At 34.9% G+C, this 6,110-nt stretch overlaps 1 protein-coding gene across 1 annotated transcript in view; it reads right to left on the bottom strand.

The window, feature by feature from the left end:
• Positions 1-1,883: 1,883 nt before the first annotated feature.
• The window catches only part of LOC106868286 (zinc finger protein 271-like), a 31,131-nt gene continuing 26,904 nt past the window's right edge, over positions 1,884-6,110 (bottom strand). The window contains exon 4 of the transcript XR_001409259.2: positions 1,884-2,387. The gene's annotated coding sequence lies outside the window, so the exon portion shown is untranslated. The remainder of the gene's footprint in view (positions 2,388-6,110) is intronic.

Genomic DNA, 6,110 nt, shown 5'->3' with positions numbered 1-6,110 from the left:
TTCCTACAGCATCAATGAGATCAAGGACAATGTCCCCACCTAGGCCAAATGCATTTTCGGTTTTATTGGGACCATCTTTCTTGCCAGTGCAGAGGTCAAAAAAGCATGCCTATATCCATGCTGAGAACAAAGAGCCCAAACTTTGAAACTAAACCAAATTGGTTTCTCTTTTATAAATTTGTAGTGATGCCTTAATAGCAGACGACATTTCCGGAAAGCTTATCCACGCATGCGCAGGGACTAGTTCCGGAAGGAATACAGGAAGAGTCTCATGCGCATGCGTAGTCATCAACATCCAAGCTTTCGCGCCTATTTTCACTCTCTTTCTCGCTGGCTGGCGAAGGGCCTGGACGTCGAAGCAGCCTCTCTCCAACATTCCAACTCTGGAGCTAGACAAATTACCACGCAACATCATTGACGGCGTCTCAGTAACCAAAGGGCGAAGTGCTGCTGAATTCTATTGTAATAAATATTGTTGTGTTGATAGTTCAGAATCTGCGTTCTGTTGTTTCTTCAAGAAATTTAATGTACGGAAGCGGAATACACCTAATGATGTATAACCACTTCCCTACAAATTGTTTGGCACAGTGCTTGCCATAATATGGAATCATACTTTCGTCAACAGAGAGATGTTCTTTCAAACCACACTGTTCCTTAGATTTTTATTGTAAGTGGTCAAGTAGAGGTCTGAATTTGAATGCACGATCGTCTCTTGAAGCATTGGTGTTATCCACTAAATGGATATTTCTCAATATATTCTCAAATCTGTTTTGTCTCATGCCATTTTATAAAATGTTTGGAACATTGTCTTCAGATGACCAATACTTTCTTTTATTAGGGAGTAGACAGTGAGCTGACAGAAGCAATCCACCAAAGAATACATACAGCTCCAATTTGCATACAAAAGGAATGTCACAGGGACAGACCTGTGAAAACTGGAATCTTTCCAAATTTCCTTCCTGCTACAAGTGGTGTTTGACAAACTCGCAACACCAATAAACCTGCACTGATAGAGTATGAAAGGCAGTCAGCTGTGAAGACTTTGTGGTGCAAGTAGTACTATGGCACATATCACCTCAGGGTGCAAAAAGAAGACACAAGTGACGCCATGACAATGTGCTTGAAACACTTGCTCAAATTGTGGAACAGGAAAGACTCCAGCATGAACACCAGGAGAGAACAACACCACAGTCAAGTACATGAAGAAAGGAGAAAAGCCAGCAAGGACAGCAAAAAAGGACAAGAAGTCTACTACATGGGTCCCAAGTACAAAACATGAAATTTGAGCTGAGAGAAAGGTTACAGTTTCTCTGTGCTGTCTGAACAACCCTGAACCCAGATATAGTTTGTGGTCAGATAAGATATTGAAAATAATCTTGAACCAGTCTACAGTCCTGCATTCAAAAGGGTACAATGAAGCCTTTGAATGGAAGTGTGCCAAAACCAGAGCCTTCTGCAAGATTACAGGGAGAAGGATGGCAGTTATGGCCATTCACATTTGAAGTTGGCCATAGGGGATTCCCTGCTCAATAAGTATGCAAGATGTTTACAAGCATTGGAATAAGAGAAAAAGAGTGAAAGGTGTCTGTGCACAGGATGGGGGAGGCTGTAGGAAGAACCACTTTCTGTTTATGGAGCAAGGGAGAGAAGTTATCCTGCAAGCCAGGAGGTGTTGAGCAGCGATTTGACCACCTCTTCTGACCTACCAATAGGAGGGTGTTATGATTGAGGGTTAGAATACCCAATGACCATTGAATACTGTATGATGACACCAGTTCCTCCTGGTAAAAACTGCATTCAGCAAAGGTGAATAGAAAAGAAGCATCTTCTTTTAGATGTTAACATTAACATTCCTTCCAGAAATCTGAGTGAATATACACAAGTCCACAGAAATAATGTTTTTATTGAAAATATTACAGTTGTAAGACATTTCACCAAAACACATCTAATTGAGTACTATATATACTGTTCAGAGGTGTTATTCCACTCATCTTATTTCTTCTGTGAATACATTTATTGTTTTATATATGCTTTCAGAGAATGACTTTTGACATGGAAGTTTAGTCTTTTGTAGGATTACATTTATGCTTAACAAAGGAACGTTTTTTAGAATATGCTTTTCCACAGATATTACAGTGATATGGCTTCTCTTTGGTACAAGTTAGCTGACATGACCGGGGTTCATCTATGACCTCAAAATGACCAGTTTGAAACCTTGACACCCAGATTTTCACTGTGGAATAAGATGGGCAGCCATCCTTCAAGACTTTCTTCATCTCGTCATGGATTTCCACCGCTCCTTTGCCTTGCAAAAAGAGGAACTTTGTGATTGCTGGTGCTTCAATTTTACTAAAATCCACAGTGGGAGCTGCCATCATATGTTAAATCTGCAAAAAAGAGAAAGATATATTGTATACCATCATGATATTTTGCATATCTCTTCAATAGTTGTCCTACCTCCCCTGTAAAGGTAACAGCTCTACCCTTTTGCAATATCCTTAAAGCCAGGAACTTTTCAGCAGCCCCTCATATGTACACGTTTATGTTTAGTTAATTTAGCATTTTCAAGAATGATTTATCACACACATTGCAACTATATAATTTCTCTCCTGTATGTAAACATTTATGCTTAGTTAAGTTACCACTTGCAGAGAATGATTTACAACAGATATCACAGTGAAAAGGCTTTTCTTCTGTGTGTACGCCTTTATATCTAGTTAAAGCACTTCCTCTATGAATGCGCTTATGTTGAGTTAGGCCACCAATTTGAGGGAATGATTTTCCACAGATATCACAGTGATATGGCTTTATTCCTGTGTGTATATGCTCATGTTTTTGTTAAGGTACAATTTACAGTGAATGATTTCTTACAGATATTGTAATGATATGGTTTTTCTCCTGTATGAATTCATTTATGGGTTCTTAATTGGCTAGATAGAGATAACGATTTACCACAGATACAACAGTGATAAAGCTTCTCTCTTGTATGAATGTGTTTATACTTAATTAAAGAATCATTTTAAGAGAATGATTTATCACTGATATCACAGTTATAGGGCTTCTGTCTTTTATGAATATGTTGGTGGTTAGTAAAAGAAGTTTCATAAGAGAATCATTTGCCACAGATAACACAGCAATGTGGCTTTTCTTCTGTATGAATTCATTTATGACAATTTAAGTAAGAGCTTCAAGAGAAAGATTTACCACATTGATATGGTTTCTTTCCTGTATGAATACATTTGTGTTTAGTTAAATCAAGAGATTGAGAGCATGATTTACCATATATATCATACCTGTACGAACACATTTGTGAATATTCAAGTAAGCAGTTGTGGAGAATGATTTCCCACAGATATTACAGCAATTAGGTTTTTCTCTGGTATGAATAAATTTGTGCATAGTCACTTCATACTTTCAAGAGAATGATTTACCACAGATATCACAATGAAATGGTTTCACACCTGTATGAATATGTGTGTGGTGAGTTAAAGTACCTTTCTCAGAGAATAATTTACCACAGATATCACAGTGATATGGCTTCTCGCCTGTGTCAATTCATTTATGTTTAGTTAAGGAACTATTTACAGAGAATGATTTCCCATAGATTTCAATGATATGGCTACTCTCCTGTATGAATATGTTTGTGAAGAAATAATCCATTTATTTGAGGGAATGATTTACCGCAGATATCACAGTTTCTCTCCTGTGTGTCTAGTGTGCCTAGTGCCTTTCAAGAGAATAACTCACCACAGATATCAAAGCGATAGTGTTTCTCTTTATTATTAGTACATTTTTGAGTAGCTAGGTTACTTTTTTCAGTGAATAACTCTTTACAAATATCACAGTGGTATGTTTTCACTTTCAGTTTCTCACTTGGAAAATCAATCACTCTTTTGCATTTATGCTTGTTCTCACATATTTCTTTCTCCATAATTTTTTGTCTTCACCACAATGTACAGACACTGTTCTTGTTGGTGTTTTTCTGTTATATTGTAAATGAATAATTCTACTGCTACATTTATGTTTTTCAGTTTCTGAAGAAGCTGCAAACTCCTTTGGAAACACCATAGATTTACATAAACAGTGTTATAATTGTTCTGCAGAACATCTTTTTGTCTGTAATAAATGATGAAAACTGATGATGGATCATAAGTTAGAAATGCTTTTAAGGCAATCTCATCCAACATTCTGAAATAAAAAGTGAACTGCATAAGAAATGAGGGATATTAAAAAATAGATATTCAACAATGAAAATTTTACTACATTTGTGTATTAATAAACTTAAGACAAGAATTTATTTGAAGATTTGAACTAATCCAATATATCCATCTCCTTTCAGAATTGTAATGTGTGATTTGAAAGAAAGTTGGGTGTTATTTTAGAAGATCAAGCAATTAAGTAGTCCTTCTCTGTAATTTGTTATTGTTAACTCCATGTTAGCCTTGACTAAACAGATATTTTATTGCTATCCAGACAGATGTAAGTTATTGCTATCCAGACAGATGTAATTGAACAGACCTATGATTAAAAGCAACCAAACCATGACCATTCATCTTTTTACGGGTATTATTTTTGTTTCAATTTGTCATATAGTCAGAAGAATAATAATGCTATCACTCTTTCCATGACCTCCAAGAATATCTAGGACTATATTTTCTAATATTTCCTTATACATTTCAACACAGTGATATGAGATAAAATTACCCTCTATTTCTAGCCAGTTAAACAACCACACACAGATTCTCTATGATTCACTGTCATACCAGTATTTATACCCAAGTCAGTTCTGATGGGGCAGGCCTATTATCAAAGACAGGTTGTTATCAGGGATGCTGCAAATTTTATGTCAGATAAATCAAACAGAAGTATTAAATTGATAAACAAAAAACAATATTTGAATAAAAAAAGAAAGACATTAAAAGATGTATAAATCTCTTTTTGTGAATAATGACAATTGAATTTGTAGGAGGTTGTAACTGAACAATGTGCTGATTAATATTAATTTTTATGGACTTCAATTAAAACATTTCTAGAAAAAAAAAAAAGGAATCTCAAGATGCAGTTTTCAAAGTTCACTTTAGGAAACTGTTAGAATAAAGATATATTGGTTTCAAACCATGACTCAAGGTCTGCAATTTTGGGAGAGGAAGGTAAGTTGATTACATTGACCTCAGTGCTCAACTGATACTTATTTTATCAACCCTGAAAGAATGAAAGGTAAAGTCAACCTCAACAGAATTTGAACTCAGAACCTAAAGATGGGTGAAATGCTGATAAGCATTTTACCTGGCATGCTAACGAGTCTGCCAGCTCATTGCTTTATATATTAGTATAAAATAAAGCTGAAGAGAATTAAATATGGTAGATCTAAAAGTGAAGAAGCTATGATTTGGAGAATAAGTAAAAAGAATCTTAATATTGTAGAATTGCTTGGTATCTTAGGCTATGAATGAATGAAAATAGCTGAATTTCCAGTACATATTCTGTATACACTGAAAAAATATCCAGAAAGGTAAACTTTTCCCCCCACTAAAATTTATAAACATTTGCATAAGAGTTCTCTAAAGAAAAAAAAAACTGCTTTACTTCAAGTGTGGGTGAAAATAGAAAAGATAGTTGTAGATATATTCCCACCAACCAATACTACGTACACAGTTTATTCATCATTTTCCATAAAAAGGTGAAATATTTTGTAATTTTCAACAGTAGGTTTTTTCTGTATCTTAAAGAACAAAACTGAAGGAAAACACTCAAATCAGGATAGAAAATGGACTTCTAATTGTATGTATAACTGCATATCATTGTGAAGGTACACATATATTTATGCATTTGTGTACATAGGTGCTTCCATAGATAAGCAGTTAAATTTGCTTCCCAATCATGTAATTTCAGACTCAGTTCCACTACACAGCACATCATCATAGGCAAGTGTCTTCTGTTATAACTCTGAATGGATTTGGTAATACCACCTATTATGTTCTTGTTTCATTTTTTGTTTTGATTTTTTATATATACATATAGTGGCATGCGTACACTTTTGGTCTCCTGTATGTAAGTACAAATATATATATACATATATATATATATATATATATATATATATATATATA

Source organism: Octopus bimaculoides, chromosome 9, assembly GCF_001194135.2.
Source record: "Octopus bimaculoides isolate UCB-OBI-ISO-001 chromosome 9, ASM119413v2, whole genome shotgun sequence".
NCBI classification, from domain to species: Eukaryota; Metazoa; Mollusca; class Cephalopoda; order Octopoda; family Octopodidae; genus Octopus; species Octopus bimaculoides.
This window is presented reverse-complemented; position numbering and strand designations above follow the sequence as displayed.